This window comes from Panthera onca, chromosome A1 (genome assembly GCF_046562875.1).
Source record: "Panthera onca isolate mPanOnc1 chromosome A1, mPanOnc1 haplotype 2, whole genome shotgun sequence".
NCBI classification, from domain to species: Eukaryota; Metazoa; Chordata; class Mammalia; order Carnivora; family Felidae; genus Panthera; species Panthera onca.
This window is the reverse complement of record NC_138339.1, coordinates 205,486,049-205,504,595: the sequence shown is the minus strand read 5'-3', so window position 1 is coordinate 205,504,595 and position 18,547 is coordinate 205,486,049.

Sequence of the window (18,547 nt, the reverse complement as noted above, 5' to 3'; positions counted from 1 at the left end):
GTCACTGCATTCCAGCTAACAATGACTTGCCCTGAAATGTGCAAAATGTGCAAAAGGCCTAGGCTCACTTCTGCTAATATTCTATTTCCCAAAGCAAATCAAGAACCCACTCCATACATAAGAGATGGTGGAGGAAGGAGAGAGGGGTCAAAAAGTCTGGGAAGACAACAGAGTAGGAAGCACCAGGAATCTGTTTCAGCTCCTAGACAACAATTGCACTACCAATTGATAGGATTCCTTTGGAACTCTGTAATATGTTAAAGGCTTCCAATTTGGAGGGAAAGCCTTGAAGGATAAACTGAGATTAATTTTGTCCAATTTCAGCTCTTAGTACGGTAGCAGCTACCCATTCCCGACCCCCGGCCACATGGCAGGCAGCTCTGCATGTGTTCCTGGAGCTTCTTGCACACAGCTTGTTGGAGCTAGGGTTGGAAATCTGAAAAGGGAATTACAAAAACAATTCCATTTATAATCAAAAAGAATAAAATATTTATGGAATTAACTTGACCAAAGAGGTAAAAGACTTGTACAATGAAAACTACAAAGCGTTGTGGAAAAAAAAATTGAAGACAATATAAATAAATGGAAACACATCTCAGGTTAATTGACTGAAAGAGCTAATATTGTTAAAATTTTAGCATTTCCCAAAGTGATCTACACATTCAGTGCAATCCCTACCAAAATCCCAATGATGTTTTTTGCATAAATAGAAAAACCCATCCTAAAATTTATATGGAATCTCAAAGAGTTTTGAAGGGACAAAATGATCTTGAAAAAGAACAAAGTAAGAGGACCTATCTGATTTCAAAACCTACTACAAAGCTACAGTAATGAAAACAGTATGGTAGTGCCATAAAGACAGATATATAGACCAACAGAATAGAATGGAAATAAAGCCTTGCATATATGGTCAAGTGGCTTTTGACATGGGTGCCAAGACCATTCAATGGGGAATAGCTAAGTCTTTTTAACAAATGGTGCTGAAAAAACTGGATATCCACACGCAAAAGACTGAAGTTGGACCCTTATCTATCAAGACACCATATACAAGAATTAACTCAAAATGAATCAAGATCTAAATGTAAAACCCAAAAAAATAAAACTCATAGAAAAAACACATAGGACAAAAACTTCACGACACTGGATTTAGCAGTGACTTCTTGGACATGCCTCTAAAGGCACAGGTAAAGGCAAATTGGACTCAATGAAAAAAAGTGTACATCAAAAGACACTATGCACAGAATAAAAAGACAACCTACAGAATAAGAGAAAATATTTGCAAATCCTGTATTTTTTAAGTTTATTTATTTATTTTGAGAGAGAGCATGCATGAAGGAGGGAAGAGATGGAGAGAGAGAATCCCAAGCAGGCTCCTCACTGTCAGTGTCGAGCCTGACATGGGGCTCAATCTCACAAACCGTGAGATCATGACCTGAGCTGATATCAAGAGTCAGATGCTTAACCAACTGAGCCACCCAGGTGCCCTACAAACCATATACCTGATAAGGGATTAATATCCAGAATATATAGAAAACTCCCAAAACTCAACAAGAAAAAAAACTATTTAAAAATGCACAAAGGACTTCAACAGACATTCTTTAAAGAAGATAATATGAGAAAACAATAAGCACACAAAAAGAAGTTCAACATTGCTAATTATTAGGGAAATGCAAACAATCAAACTATAGTGAGATACTACTTCATACCTATGAGGATGGCTATTATCAAAAAAAAAAAAAAAAACACAGTAAACAATATGTGCTGATGAGGATGTGGAGAAACTGGAACCCTGTACACTGTTGGTGGGAATGTAAAATGGTACCACTGTCAAGGAAAATGGTTCCTCAAAAAGTGAAAAAGAAGGGCACCTGGGTGACTCAGTCAATTAAGCATTGAACTTTGGCTCAGGTTGCCATCTCACAGTTTTTGAGTTTGAGCCCCACGTCAGGCTCTGCACTGATAGCTCGGAGCCTGGAGTCTGCTTCGGATTCTGTCTCCCTCCCTCTCTCTACTCCCTCCCCAACTTGTGCTCTTTCTTTCTCTCAAAAATAAATAAACATTTTTAAAAAATTAAAAATAGAATTACCATGTGACTCAGGAATTCCACTTCTGGGTATACTACCCCAAAGAATTAAAAGCAAAGTCTCAGAGAGACAATTATACAACCAAGTTCATAGCACCATCAATCTGAAAGCAACCCAAGTGTCCATCAACAGATGAATGGATGAGAAAAATGTGGTGTATACATGCAATGCAGTATTATTCAGCCTTAAAAAAAAAAAAAAAAAAAAAGGACATTCTGCAATACGCTACAACATGGATGAAACTAGAGAGCATTACACTAAGTGAAAAGTGAGTCAGAAAAAAACAACTATGTGACTCCACTTATTGAGATACTTCTAGTAGTCAAATTATATAGGCAGAAAATATAATGGTGGTTGCCAGGCCTACAAGGGAGGGGAGAATGGGGAGTAACTGGTAGGTAGAGTGTATTTTAAAAGATGAAAAGAATTACGGGATGGATGTAGTGATGGCTGCACAGCAATGTGGATGTACTTCTATCACTATACTCTTAAAAATGATTAAGATGGTAAATTTTATGTTACATACTTAACACAAAAGAAAAAAGAAAAAAAGAAATGAAAATAGGGGCAAGATTCCACCTATTATTAGAAGAACCTGAAAAGTCACATTGCAAAGGATAAGGGAGAGGCACTTGGTGTTACTTTGCGATCTTTCTGCTAGACAAGGAGCACCTCAGGGCAGTAGGGACAGAAAAGTCACCAGCTCCCACCCCCCTCCAGCTCCCACCCCCTAGCCTCCAGCTCCCACCCCCCTCCCGAAGTCCTACTGAGGCAAAAAGAAAATACCCACTCCACATCCTTTTATGACAGTATTATTGTATCAATTTGATCTGATTGGGTAGATGGAACTGCAATTTCACTTCATTTATCAGACTTCTGGAAGGATTAAGGTCCAGAATTCAGGGGCACATAGCCTGGAGCTCAAACCAAACCTGAGTCTCCTGATTCCAAGTTGTGGTTCCATGATTTCTCTACTCAAGTGTTTAACATTGGCAGTCTGGTTGGGAAGAGGAACTAACAAACTTCTCTGAAAGCTACATTTGCATAGCTCTTAACCTAAGAATGAAACGACCTCACTGTCCACTCAAAAAATGGGTGAATGAGTCAATTTCAGTTATGAAGAGAGTGAACCATCACACCCTCCCACCAAGCCAATACTTGGCAATTAATGCCTCTACTCCAAAACCAGTGCTCTTCCCACTCACTATGCATCCTTATCTCTTACAGTGAATGGTACTGTGTCCTCCAGAAAGATATGTCAATGTCCTAACTCCTGGTACCTGTGAAGATGACCTTATAGACATAGGATCTTTACATTTTATCAAGTTAAGATGAGGTCGTACTGGATAAGGGTGGGCACTAATCCAAAAATGAGTGTCCTTTTAAGAGGGAAATTGGACCTGGAGACACACAGTGAAGAACACCATGTGACAACAGAGGCAGAGATTGAAGTGATGTATCTACAAGCCTTGAATGCCAAGGGCTGCTGCAACTACCAGAAGCTAGCACAAGGCCAGAAAGATCATCCTCTAGAGCCTTCAGAGAGCTGATAACATGACTTCAAACGACTAACCTCTGGAACTGTGAAGACAATAAATTTCTGTTGTATTAAGTCACTCAGTTTGTGGTAATTTGTTACAGCAGCCTTAGGATACACCTTTCAACTTCTTCCAATGTTTTTTTTAAACTTCTTCCACAATAAATACCCCAGTGAACACCTTGTGTAATCTAATGAAGAGAAAAAGAATCACAGACAAAACGGCATTTCATATTTCTTAAAATGAAGAAGAGAGGAGTCAAAAAGAACAAAGAGCTTTAGCTTTAGAATATTGTTTTTTCCTCTCCAATTCTCACCAGGACAGCCCCCCTACCTAAAACGGCCACATGAAGCTGATCTCTAAGCTTTCAGAACAATTTTATTTGACCTTTACTTAAAGACCACCTCTACCAGGGAACTGACTTTGTTCCATCCCCTTGGGCTGATGCAGAAGGCAGGTTTCATAGTGTTCCTTTCATGGTTCTGCTTGGGAATCTAAAACCTGTTTATCCTAAAAGAAACCAACCTGAAAGTGCCAAGTGAGGCAATAACAAAACATATTTCATGCACTTTTGAGAAAAAATATGCAGGGAAGAAAAATGAAGAGAATAAAATAGTCTGTTTATCTGAAAACTATGTTTTTTCATGCTAAGTACTATGTTTATAGAGCCAATTCATCATGTCCACCAATAAGTGGAAGTGAAGCATGTTTCTTCCACACATTGTTTGACACGGAAAGTGAGTATTTTATTGGCATTGGATAATTTAAACTCACATAGTGATGTCTGGAGTATATTAGCAGCATACCATGCAAAGATTAGATTGTTTGGCAATTTGCGTACCAGAGAGAAGCAGTCCAAAATAATTCAGGAAAGAGACAAGGGCGAAAGTGTGAGATAGCTGCTTTATGTCAGACAAATACAGCTGTCCTTAAGACAGCTAAGAAACCAGTTTGCTACTAGTTTAATTGCAGAGTTAAAGACAGTGATGTGGAAATACTGACCCAACCACATATACAGAACTGATACATCTTCAGACAATCTGTTGTATTTATCTGACCTGTTTTTGTTTCCAGCTCTCCTATAACAAACAACATATGAAGACACACACACACACACACACGTTTAATGATAGGCAAAACAAGAGTGCTTTGTGGTTAAAATGTTGGCTTTGAAATTAGACTACCTGAATTTGAATTCTAGGTTTAACATTTACTGCTATGCAAATTTTATTTGTAAGACAGAGATTATAGTTCATATCTCATACATACCATTGTGATGAGTATTAAAGAGGACAATTCATGCAAAATGCAACCTGAGGCACAGAATAAGTGGCAGTCCATCATCGCCATCATCGTCACTGTTATATACATGCACATATTTGGTTGTTAATGTACATTTGCACAACTAGTAGCATGTATAGGTTTGTATATACACTTACAGGCTTGGGTGCCTGGGTGGCATTAAGCATCCAATTCTTAGTTACGGCTCAGGTCACGATCTCACAGTTCATGGGTTCAAGCCCTGCACAGGGCTCTGTGCTGACAGCGCAGAGCCTGCTTAGGATTCTCTCTCTCATTCTCTCTCTCTCTCTCCCTCCCTCCCTCCCTCCCTCGCTCTGCCCCTTCCCTGCTTGCTCTCTCAAAATAAATGAATAAACTTAAAAAAAATAAAGTTGAGGGCCTATGAGCTTAAGATAGGATTGGAATTTGGGGGAATTATATTAAATTTTCTTTAAAAATATTGTGCCGACAACACCAAATGCTGGTGAAAATGGAGCAACAGGAGCTTTCATTCACTGCTAGTAAGAATACAAAAATATTACAGCCATTTTGGAAGACAGTTTGAAGGTTTCTTACAAAACTAAACATACTCATAGCATAGGATCCAGCAACTGCACTCCTTGGTATTTCCCACAGGAGCTGAAAACTGTGTCCACACAAAAACCTACACCTGGATGTTTCTGGCAGCTTTATTCACTGTTGCCAAAACTTGGAAGCAAAACTTGGAAGATGCCCTCCAGTAGATGAATGGATAAATAAACTGTACTACATCCAATTAATGGAATATTATTCAGAACTAAAAAGAAGTGCTGCATGATTCCAACTCTCTGACATTCTGGAAAAGGCAAAACTATGGAGACAGTAAGAAGAGCAGTGGCTGTCTTTGTGGGAGGAGGACATACAGGTGAAGCACAGAGACTTTTTAAGGAAGTGAAACTACTCTGTGCCTCACTAAAATGGTGGATACATGTCATTATACATTTGTTCAAACCCACCAAATGGACAACACCAAGAGTGAGCTGTAATATAAACTATGGACTTTGGGTGATTATGAAGTAATCCTACATGAATCACTGTAAATTCATCACTTATAACATCACTTATAACATCACTTATAACATCACTTATAACAAATGCACCACTCTAGTGTGGAAAGTCAGTAATGGGGGAGACTATGAAGTCTGGGAGGGGGGCAGGGAATATATGGGAAATCTCTGGGCCTTCTATTCAATTTTCCTGTTCTAATAAAACTGTCCTAAAAAATGAGGTCTTAATATGTGTGTGTGTATATACATATATATATATGTATATACACACACACACACACACATATATATATATATATATAATAAAACTCAGGAAAATGTCTCATAGCTCAAACCCAATCAAAAGGCCAGTTAATTAATAAAGAAAATCTGCCTAACATTGACAAATCTTGTCAGCTAGTCAACCTAGATAAATCAGCATTATCTCATCTACCCATTTATGGACCATTTGATTCATGCTATGAAGGATGGGATACTATGATTAAAGATAAAAAGTAACTAAAGCCAAAGGTATTGAGGGAGAATTAGAAATAGGTCAATTTGTCTGGCTCAGCAGGTGGTAACTGAAATCACACTAGACCAGAGACAAAACCCAGCTTTCACTCTCTGACCTGAAGTAGGAATACTGGGTTTTTCACAGCCTCAATATTGGGCTGGTTGATTTTCATTTCAATTACAAGCAAAGGTTATGTGATACTGAGCAACTGTATATTAAGGTACTTTCTATGATTCATCAAGACTAGAAAATGATAATAGAATTATGAAGCTCATTGTCATAAGTCATCTTAATATGAGGTTAAAAAAATAAATAAAACTAGGAAAACCAGTCTAAAGAAGTTAAACTCTCCATTCTAGCCCATGGAAAGCCAGTAAAGAATTTTACATTGACCAAAATGGTGTCTTAATGGGTTGTTCTTTCAGCTATTATGTGGCCTTATTTTTATTGGGTCATATTTTTCTTCTTTCAAATCAGATGAGATCAGAAATAAAGCTCTATAGAATATGTTTTTGGGGGCGCCTGGGTGGCTCAGTTGGTTAAGTGTCCGACTTCGGCTCAGGTCATGATCTCACGGCTTCGGAGTTCAAGCCCCACATCAGGCTCTGTGCTGACAGCTCAGAGCCTGGAGCCTGCTTCAGACTCTGTGTCTCCCTTTCTCTCTGCCCCTCCCCCACTTGTGCTCTGCCTCTCTCTGTCTCAAAAATAAATAAAACATTAAAAAAAAAAAAAAGAATATGTTTTTGCTCCTCAGACTTTACTATAGAAAATATATATTAAAAAACAATTTGTGACATTTATAAACATGATTCCCTGGCTAACGATCACCCTAATAGTGACACACATAAAAACATTTACAGGAAGATGGATTTAAAGACCTATCAGAAATGCATTATTTTCCATATGATAATGTTTAGCTCTATTTTTGAAGAAATAGTATACCTTATGTACCGATATAAGTGCACTGCATTTGCCTTCTACCATAACTTCTATCTGTGTAGTAGATCATATCATTGTTCAAAACTCAGTTGACCCTTGAACAATGTAGGAGTTAGGGACAAAGACCCCCCCCCCCCACTACAAACAATCAAAAATCTGCCTATAACTTTTCACTCCCCCAAAACTTAACTATTAATAGCATACTATTGACTGGAAGCCTTACCAATAATACAAACAGTTGATTACCACATATCTTGCACGTTATATGTATTATATACTATATTCTTACAATAAAGTGAGCTGGAGAAAAGAAAATGTTGCTAAGAAAATCATAAGGAAGAGAAAATATGTTTACAATATTGTGCTTATGGGGGAAAAATATGTGTATAAGTAGGCCTGTGCAGTTCAAATCCATGTTGTTTAAGGGTCAACTGTATTTCCCTAGGAAAAACTGTATTTCCCTAGGAGTTGATTGGAGATTGCTATTAACTTTGTCTCTGTGATTTTCTTTGATAAAGTGTGAATGGAAGTTACAAATGTCACTTCCAAATACAAGCTACAAAAACCTTCACATAGTTCCACCATCTTCTCTTTTCTGACTGCCAGCAGAGAATGAAGTAATAAAGTTTCCATATTCCTTTAAAAAAATATGTTCTGAAACCATGGAAACAAGTGAACACCAGAATTCTTTAAATCTATCTGATCATTCAGTGACAGTTCCACAGCCATAAAAATAATCACAACTGCTTAGGAACCCCAGCCAATCAGTGACAGTGTTTTGCTTCTAAAAATCATCCAGTAGGGATCGGACTTTTGAAAGAAACATTCTCTGAATGTCAATTAGTCAACAGCCTCACTGTAGTATCCATGCTTCTACAGCTGATGTCAGCACATTCCCATCTCGAAAGTCAGTCAACCTCCAAATTCCATCCTTCCCAAATCAGTTCCCTGCTTTGCTTGAAGAGCACATGCCTAATCCACACAGTTTTCCACACTTAAATAAGCAACAAATACAATGTTAAGGTTTTTGTTTCAGATATGGAGAGATGGTCTTGTCCTTTGACACATGAAATTTATTAAAATGACCAGACAGGGGCTACTCTGCTAGTATGTATCCTTTGATGAACAGAATATGGAGCAGAGCCACAGTTGATCCATCATCAACATATAATGTAAGTGAGAACTGTTATTATGTAAATTGAGGTTTTCAGGTAGTTTGTAAACACCAAGTACGTCAGACTAAGCTGAATTATACAGTTTATAAACATAAATTATGGCTATAGGAAATTACACAAAGAAAGCAAGTAGTTATAATTTAATTGACCATCCCCCATAAAAGATGAGTCATCCTCTTATGGAATCAGATTTCTCTTCCCTCATTTAATATAGTCATAGTTTTTACATTTCCGTGAAATATTTATTTTAAAAGTTTCATATATTTCATTAGAAAATCATTTTTTCTATCAAATATATGATTTTACAAGATTTCTCCTGTGCAAAAAGACTTCACCAAAACAATAACATGAGCAAAAAATATAAAGCAATATAAAAATATGGCAGCAAAATAATGTACTTCATCATATTTTATCCAGCCATAGATTTTCAGTTCTTTTTAAAAAAAATTTTTTTTAATGTTTATTTTTGAGAGAGAGACAGAGACAGAGAACAAGTGGGGGAGGGGCAGAGAGAGAAGGAGACACAGAATCTGAAGCAGGCTCCAGGATCTGAGCTGTCAGCACAGAGCTCAACGCAGGGCTCAAACCCACAAACTGTGAGGTCATGACCTAGCTGAAGTTGGACACTTAACCCACTGAGACACCCAGGTGTCCCAATTTTCAATTCTTAAGCAATTTCTCGCATAGGACTCTGTATTCAGTTTTAAAAAGAAAACAAATGAGGAAATGACACTTGTCTTTAAAACATATTAAGCTTTACTAGAATGTATCTATTACAAAGGATAGATCTCATTTGATATATGATTATTCTATTTTTTAATGTTCATTTATTTTGAGAGAGATAGAGCACTAGCAGGGAAGGGGCAGAGACAGAGGGGGTGAGAGAGAATCCCAAGTAGGTTCTACACTGTCAGTGCAGAGTCTAATGCGGAGCTTGAACTCATGAACTGTGAGATTATGACCTGAGCTGAAATCAAGAGTTGGACACTTAACCAACTGAGCCACCCAGGCACCCCAATATGTGATTATTTTCAAATTTTATTATTTGGTTGCATTTCATAGAATTAATTCTGAAGGACAGTTAGAAGAATTCAGTCATCATGGGAACCCATTGAGTCATTTAATAAATATATGAGAACATACTACATGTTAAGTAAGGCATAAATGCCATTAACGTCCAATGTAAATAAGACACAGAACTTATCTTCAGATCTAAAGGTAGAAAATGTATAATGTGTAATCAAAATTAAAATGTAAAACTGATAAATAGCATCAGAGAAATACAGGTAAAAATGATATGCAAGATCTGAAAAATGAGAAATCACAACTGAGGAAAATCAGAGAAGGGTCATAGGTCATGAAGCAGGTGTACTTAAACTGGTCCAGGTGGGAAATACAATCATGAGCCTGGCTCTAATCCACATAAATGAGGCAGAATCGCTCATCTGTTCAATGCTGCCTTGATCTAGCAAGGCAGATAGAGAGCTCTTCTCCCCTCCATATGACTCATTATTTTCCTCATGTGCATCATCAGTACCCTCTGAGATTTGGCAGAAGGGAAAGAGAGGGTTATGCTTTACTCAAGTTTTCCCCACTCACTTAGGCGGCATAATTTTTTTTTTAGTTTTTTTTTTTTAACGTTTATTTATTTTTGAGACAGAGACAGAGCATGAACAGGGGAGGGTCAGAGAGAGAGGGAGACACAGAATCTGAAACAGGCTCCAGGCTCTGAGCTATCAGCACAGAGCCCGACACGGGGCTCAAACTCACGGACCGCGAGATCACGACCTGAGCCGAATCCGGCCGCTTAACCGACTGAGCCACCCAGATACCCCATTAGGCGGCATAATTTAACTGAACTACTTCTTCTAACAAATCTGAAGTGGAGATTTCAAAGCATACAGGTCATTGGAAATTAATTCAAGGTCTATACGTTTCTCTGAACTGTTGGCTTATGAAGGCCCCAACTGTCAATACCTTGAGTTAGAATCTTTTTCAAAGTAGACTACCTTTCTATATTTTATTTCTTCTAAATAGTCCAGAGCTTTAATCCAAAGCACTGAACCCCAGTCAGGGATTAATAGTGGTGAAAATTGTTAGTTAACTAGATTTGATGGACCAGCCGACTGATAAGGCTTGATTACAGGCCTCATAATTCACTGGGAAAAATTCATTAGTCAACATTTTCCGTGACACTCCCTTCCTAGTAATAGTCAAAGCGCACTTCTACAGCCCCTTCCTACAATTGCTTTTCTCACTTGAAAAATTCCAGGACGAACAGATTAAAAGAAAAGCAAATCCTTCACCCCATATTTCACCTACAAAAGTGGGCAGCAACATGATTTGGGGAAATTTCCTGAAGTCGTGATGAAATTTATAGCAGAACAAAAGCCACCTGGGCCTATTATTTATTTTGCAAAGCAAAGACCTTTTAAAAAAAAAAAAAACTCATATTCAATTTTATTAAGCAATATTAAAAAGCAATAGAGCTTCCAGGACACACAGGAATATAGTGCACATATCATTTATATGCAGTTGCGCATAAATCATTCCTTTTTTTTCAGATGAATAGAATCAGAACTTCATGGCACTTTCTGAAAATACCCACTTAACTCTTAAGAATAACCCTATAAAAGAAGGCTTATCAAATTCCCCAGAATAAAAATCAGGCCTAAATATGAAGACTTTGCCATTATGCAGACATTCTTCAACCCTTTGACTTAATGGAGTTAATATCGTTGCCATCATTATTACTTAAAATAAACGGAATAATGACCACTTCCTGAGAAAAACAGTAAATTAACGGACAGAGTCCATGAACATAAATAAAGCTAAAGTCTCAGTGTTGAAAAAAAAATTAAATTCTCCAGCTAAAAAACTCATTGTAATCACCAACCACTTTCTGAAAAGAGACAAAAGCAGCCTCTCAGCTCCCCATATCAACTTTATTAATGGGCCAAACTACAGGAAAAATACTGGGCAATGATTCAAAAGACCTTGGCCCCAGACTCAGATGCACTAAATGCACCAGTTTACTAGTTGATATGTTGTCAGTTTCTACTCCTCAGTTTCTTCACCTGAAAATGGGAATCAAATCTCATCCTCGAGTTGTTCAGGCATCAAATTCAAGAACATATGCCAAAGCACTCTCTATAAATTCTAAAATGTAAGGAGCCCCTATTATCACACTTTTAGAAAGTCCATATGACCTTCAGTTCTTGGAAACCAGCTGATCCATGAATATTTACTTCTAGACCATCTTGGCATTGACTTTCTGGTACTGCTGGATATGTCCTCACCCTCTCTTTTTCTCAATCTCCCCTTCTGTAAAACTGAGTTGATCTCCACCAGTCACAAATACCTGTGAAGCACATAAATGTTTCAAAAGTTCTCTGAGAGGCTCAGAGCAAAAAGCAGACTTCAAATTCAAAGTTCCAGTAAGACTGTCATGACACTAAAGTATTACCACATCTCTCTGGAATTTGTAGGGCTTTTTCTATCTTTAGACACAAGCAGAATAAATTGGGTGAGGGTTTGGGTCTTTGCACGCCATTCCAGACAGCCATGTAGGCACACAGACTGGGGCCAAAGCTGGTTACAGAGCCTTAGAATTCCATTAGGAGACTTGGATGAGGATATTTTTCCTAAATCATAATGAATAAATTATATCAGGCTTCCCAACTGTTTTGAAACTAGACATATGACACTTAAACTCGGGGTAAGCAATTACTGAAAAACCGACAATCTGTGCCAACAAAAAAAGTTCAGAATATTCCCTTCTTCAGCCAGATACATTTAACTGTGTGGGAAGAAGAGAAACTAATCTATGTTTCAATTAGTTCCTGGTGACTCCAGCAAGCTTCGATGGATTAATCAAATTCTGGCTTTTGGGGGGAAGGATTTACTTAAAATCAAATTGATCTGTTGTTCTCATATTATCACTGGTAAATCTATATTTACTCTGCTTTAGGGCTTCTGAAGAGTAATAAATTGTCACCACTCCTGCAGTCTGCCTGAGTCTCAAGTCACACTTGAAATGAGTTTAATATTTAGAGCCCCTTTCAAAAGTACTGTTGCTTGCAGACGCTCAGTCGTAAACTTTCCAACAACAACAACAAAAAACGCCATGGTAGAGGCAAGATTTCATGAAGGCAGTCAGATTATAAATCTTTTTGACTTTTGGGAATAAGACAGACAGTTTCACGGAACAAAAGCAAAATTCAAATGCAAAAAAGGTGCCTGGTGAGTGTGGTGGTGGTGGTGGTGGTGGTGGTGGTGTGTGTACACATATGTGTGTGGTGATGGGGTGGGGAGGGTACCCGGTTGCTTTCTGAAATAATATGTCCATCTGCTCTCATTCTTACTCAATGGAGCATTCTTCCCAGTCTCTGCCTTTCCTTCCCTTTGATGGACACTGACAACAGCCTCCCCTACTCAGAATACACTCTGCAGGGGTTGCTTGGAAAGCATGCACATCATTCAGTCTCCTTATCATCTCCAGGGACTGTTTGATTTTTGTTCCTCATGGGACAAAGTCTGTGATAAAACCTCAAGGCTCTGATGTTTAAATACAGATTTCTGCGCTGAGAAAACATCAGTGTGGCTCTTCCTGCCAAGAGAGCTGGACTGCTAATTTGACACATCAAATGAGCCTTTTGGACGGTGAGGGGTTAACCCAGCCCACCAGCCAAGCCAGGGGAGAGGAGCTGACTCCCAGATGCCACCGCTAGCAAAATTAATCCTGGAGCTTAGCATCTGGATGTTTCACCTGCCAGGCGGGCCCCAGTAGGTCTTTTTCATCACCGGGCCAGATTAAAAGAGAACGATGAGCAGAAGCCGTTCCGCACCACCAGTGACAAAGAGGAAAAAGGAAAAGACATCTTCCACTGAGAAGGAGACTCTGACTGCCTCCAGGTACTAATGTCCTGCAAAAAGTGCATGGGAGCGTTGTGCTGTGTCCAGACACCACCCGAGCTGTCTGACTACTGGAGAAAGGCTCAGGAACATCAGAAGCCACAGGGTAGGGCAGCCTGAACAAGCGCAAGCTACCTTCAGGGTGCCACCTGTCAAGTTTTCACCTGAGCAGACAGGATTTTTAAGTATGTTCTTTGGTTTCAGGTTTCTGGTAATGTTTGTCAGCCACTTCCACCCCCAGCCTTTTTTCCCTGCCTTGTTTGTTTTGCACTTAACAAGAAAGCAAACTTTCCCAAATCCGTGTTGTCCTCCTGATCTTCTTATCCTGAGAAATGTCTTAAACTCCCAACTTCCTCTGTCTTCATAGGTGTTTTTTATATTTAAAAAATCTAGTATTTTTAACATGTTGTTTTAAACATTATAAGTACAATTACAGTATTGAGGAATCAGCCAGTGCTGGAAAAACGGTGTGTTGCACCCATCTAGACAAACTTGATGGGAGAGCAGAGGGCTAAAAAAGCAGGAAGGAGGGCCAGTAGGACAGACCTGATTTGCAGGGCAAGAACCTCAAAGAAATAATGAGGTCCCACGAGAGGTGGAAGCTCTGATGTAGGGAATTGAATCCTTTTCCAAAGCTTTCATAAGATGTATTTTTCTTTCTACTGCCAGATAAAGGTCCGTGTGGGGTAGAGGGGGAGAAAGAAGGTAGAGTGGAAGCATTTGATGAAAAATGGAGAGGAATGGTTCAGGGCTTTGCTTAGGTTTCAGGTAAGGTTTCCTTCAAAAATACCACGAGCAATTTAAACAGTAAAAGTGTCTGACAATTAAAGAATAAGCCAGGATACAAACATGCAATTCCAGGAGTCATTATTGGGGATGATATTTTTTCCATTTAGCTGACACAACTAAAAGTGGGTGACAAAGTAGGATTTTATAAATTAGATCTCTGAATCTGAAGCCATATTTTCTAAGTTTATGAGTTAATATTTTTAAGAATGGAGTCTCGAAACTGTAACGTAAATTTCTTGAATTTGTGTGCGTCCTCTGAAAAAGACTCGCTGGCAAGCCAAATCTCAACGTTTAGGTTCACATTCTCCTAGCAATATACAACAATTATTTCTAAACATGAATGCCAAAATGCTTATGGCTGGTTGAATCTAAGCATGGTCAGCTGACTCTTTCATACAGGTCACTTTAAAAAAAAAAAAAAAAAACTATTCTATGAGGAAATGACACCTTCCTCACATTCTTCCCTCCTGCTCATTACTGTATGGGATTCTCTCATCATTCTGGAAACTATATATCCCAGTTTTCTTAGGACAGTTATTCTTCTTATCCTAGTGAAATTATTTACAGCACCAACATTTTATTCTCATAAATGCCCTGGTCTAGATGATAAATTATATAGTCTTCCTACTTAGAAAGGACTGAAACATTCTGATATATATAGATTGAAGCCATACGGTCAGGACGCCCAGGGCTGGTGAGCACAGCAAGCCTAGGTCAAGGCATGGACCCAGCATAGGGCCCATGAGAGAGAGCCCACATGGAGTGCAACCGGAACTATCAAGCCAGTGTCCCAGGTCTCCTACTGTATCCCTGCACATTTATAAAGTCTGGTAAAATGTTCAGAGTGCCCTCAACTAAGCTTACACAGAATGAAATGAATGCTCAGTGCCCACTTTGGGGCCTGAACGAAAAGAGGAGAAAAACATCCCAGAGTGAGAGCTGAGACAACAGAAACCAGTGGGAAATCGCCAGGGAGGAAGGGATCTAGAGTCGCAGCTCTTCCACTATGAACATGCTTCCCTGGTTTATTAAAGAAACCAGTAAGTTTTCTCTTTTTGCACCAAAAAGGAAACCACATGCTTAAGAAAGAAAGAACGTTTGGGCATTTTATAAAAGATACTTTTCTCCCTCATTATATTCAAGAATGCCTATATTTTTAAGCTGCAGTAAAGGAAGGAAATGAAAATTTACAGTAAAAGAAACTTGCCATTTAACAGTAATAAGACAAGCAATAAGTGTAATAAGTATAAAATAGTATAATAAGCATAGACTACTTCAAATAATGATGCTCACAGTAAAAGATAAGAAATAAACAATAATTTTAGGGCACTAACATTACTTAAATACATACAGTTGTGAAAACTCAATTTAAATATTTCTTTCTGGATTTTATAGAACTTATCTGAAAATCAAGGGAAAATAAGTTCATTTCAGTCATTTAAAAGCAGACTGACAAGCCACGAATGGACTCACTAAGTGAACAAATGCGTATAACATATCTATCATGCACAACGCACTATTCTTTAAATGGTTATCAAACAAATAACAGGGATGTTTAAACCACATAGAAAATATAAAACATTCACATGTTCACAGACAACTAACATTGCAATGATAGGACAAAGTTTTCTCATACCCTTCATTTTATTTGATCTTCCAGACAGAACACTTCACAGGTGAACGAAACTACATTCGGAGAGCTTGCATCATTTAAGATCAAACAGTTAAGTAAGTAACAAAGATGAGATTCAAATCCATAGTTCCTAACCAAAGTTTCTTTGGCAACAGTTCTATTTCTTACAGGATCAGCTGCATATAGGAAAGTATATGATACAAAATTTCAATATGGCAGGAGCAGAAGAATAAATGAAATAAGGATTCTCCTCAGGGGCCATGTTAATTTAGACAAAGTTCTTGAGTTTCTATTCCCTTCTTTGTGAAACAAATTAAATAGTCATACTTCATGACAGCTTCCTCATAGTATCCCACAATGAAGTACTCCTAAAAACTCAAAAAGTGATACAAAGTTTTATTCCCATTAGAAACTAGAAATAATTAATGACCCCAATTGTAATTGTAACTAATTGTAACTAAACAAGGAATCTTTCTAAAGAAAAATGGTAGGTTGGGGGCAGGAGATATAAGGGAGATGCCTATACTGCTATGGCTATAAGAGTAAAATATTGCAACATTTCTCAGCTGTTTGAATAACTGCCACTTGTTTTAGTTCCTTGAGTCACACACTTGGGATCTCCCAAATCTCCCCATGAGTCAGAAACGAAAGGATTAATACTGGCAGGCTTCAGCGCTAAGGCTAGTACCAACCAAGCTTACTAGCGTTTGACCTCTGTCCGGGTCTTGGAGACATTCCTAAGGAATAAAGGGAAGACTCCATCTATGTACTTGCAGCTTGCTTTATGATGTAGCCAGAGTCATGTTGCCAACATCCCCCTATGTTCCTGCGATCAACACCCATATGAAAATAGTACTTTTTCTGCCCACTGCAAGATAATTCCAAGAAATATAAAAACTGTGGCTGGGATGAAAGGTTTATCAAAATGTGATGCTTTACCTCCACTGGTATTAATGCATCTGTAGAGAAGGTCTAACCTTGGGAGATCTGGGAGCAGTGAGCAGGCTGTTGATTACTTATTTACTGTCTTTGTGAAAGGAAGAATTAAAGAGCGCTTCAATTACTCAGGAATTTACTCCCCAACTCTGCAATGTAATGCAGCTGGACCAGGAATAGAGCCCTTCAACGCCAGCTGAATCTTATTATAGAAAGGGCCTCCAAACACCAGGAATTTGAGATACTCAACACCAACAACACTTATCTCCAGCTTAAAAATCTGAGACAGCTACAAAAGCTGTCAAATGGACAGTGAGGCTAACCCATGAGAAACCACCAACACTGTTTGCAGGTAAATATCATAGTAGGATATACTCTGTTCATTCAGGTAAAGAAAAGAGCAAAACCAAACAAAAATAAGCATGGTACTCATAAAAGTAGTCCGCACTTTAACAAGAGAGAGGTCATAAGGGTACCTGGGTGGCTCAGTCGGTTAAGTATCGGACTTGGCTCAGGTCGTGATCTCCTACTTCATAAATTAGAGCCAGCATCCTGCTCTATGCTGACAGCTCAGAACCTGGAGCCTGCTTCGTATTCCGCGTCTCCCTCGCTCCCTGCCCCTCCCCCACTTATACGCGTGTGTGCACTCTCTCCAAAATAAATAAACGTTAAAAATTAAAAAAGAAAAAACTAAAAGGGAGCGAACATAAGCCATAAAAATGCAAAAGAAAAACATACTTTTGAAAGAATATCTACTATGGGAAATGGTAAAATATATCTTATATTTTTGCAGGAACCTGATTTTTATTACCAATGACATTGAAGGAAAGATACATGGACTTTATGAAATGATCTCATGTTAACATCTAGATATAAAGGGAACTGACTGGATTGGGGAACTGGATTTTTTTTTAAGACTATAATATAGAATTGCAATAAATTAAATCACTCAATATATCTTTATGAAGAGCAAGACAATCTCAGGATAAAAAGATGAGCAAGATGTTAGAATACAGCAAATAAAATCAGTCCAATAGGCAACAAAATTAAGCACTTTAAAAATGCCAAAGGTGTTCCTTGGAAAACTGGCCCATACAGGTATGGCAAGGAGGGATGGAAGAAACAGGCAGGCCACTCCAGACCAGTAGGTAGCGGATGTGATAAGCGAGGGAACTTACTCACTTTGCAGGCTTGTCTTGGGCAACCGGAAGACGAGGCGACGCCGCACCTGCCAGTCAGATTCTTAAAAGATTATACAGAGACTTTAACGGGTTCGTCACGTACACATCCTGATAGTCTCAACGACACCTTGCTCTTTCAAGACTGTCCTTGAAAACACTTCCCATTGTAGGAACCAGGAGCCCTACAGCCGCCCGCGCGCGGGCGGATCCGCGAACATTTCAAGAACGAGAACCGGAAGCGGTGAGGGGGCTCTGAGTGCCCGGATTGAGCTCTGATTGCCCGGATTCAGCCTCGGCGTCAATTGGCGGTCACGTCCTCTCCGTGACCTCCTCCAACAGAAAGACGAGAAAAGAAAAATTGTGTGATTAAAGATGATTAAAGTAGAAGACAGGAAATAAAGATTAAGAAATGGATAACTGATTTCCTGGAAAATAAAATTAAAAAAAAAAAGAAAAGAAAAAACCCAAATACGACAATAAATAACAAACGGTATAAAAGTAAAGCTTTTCTAACACGATAAAATGTTCTCATGTT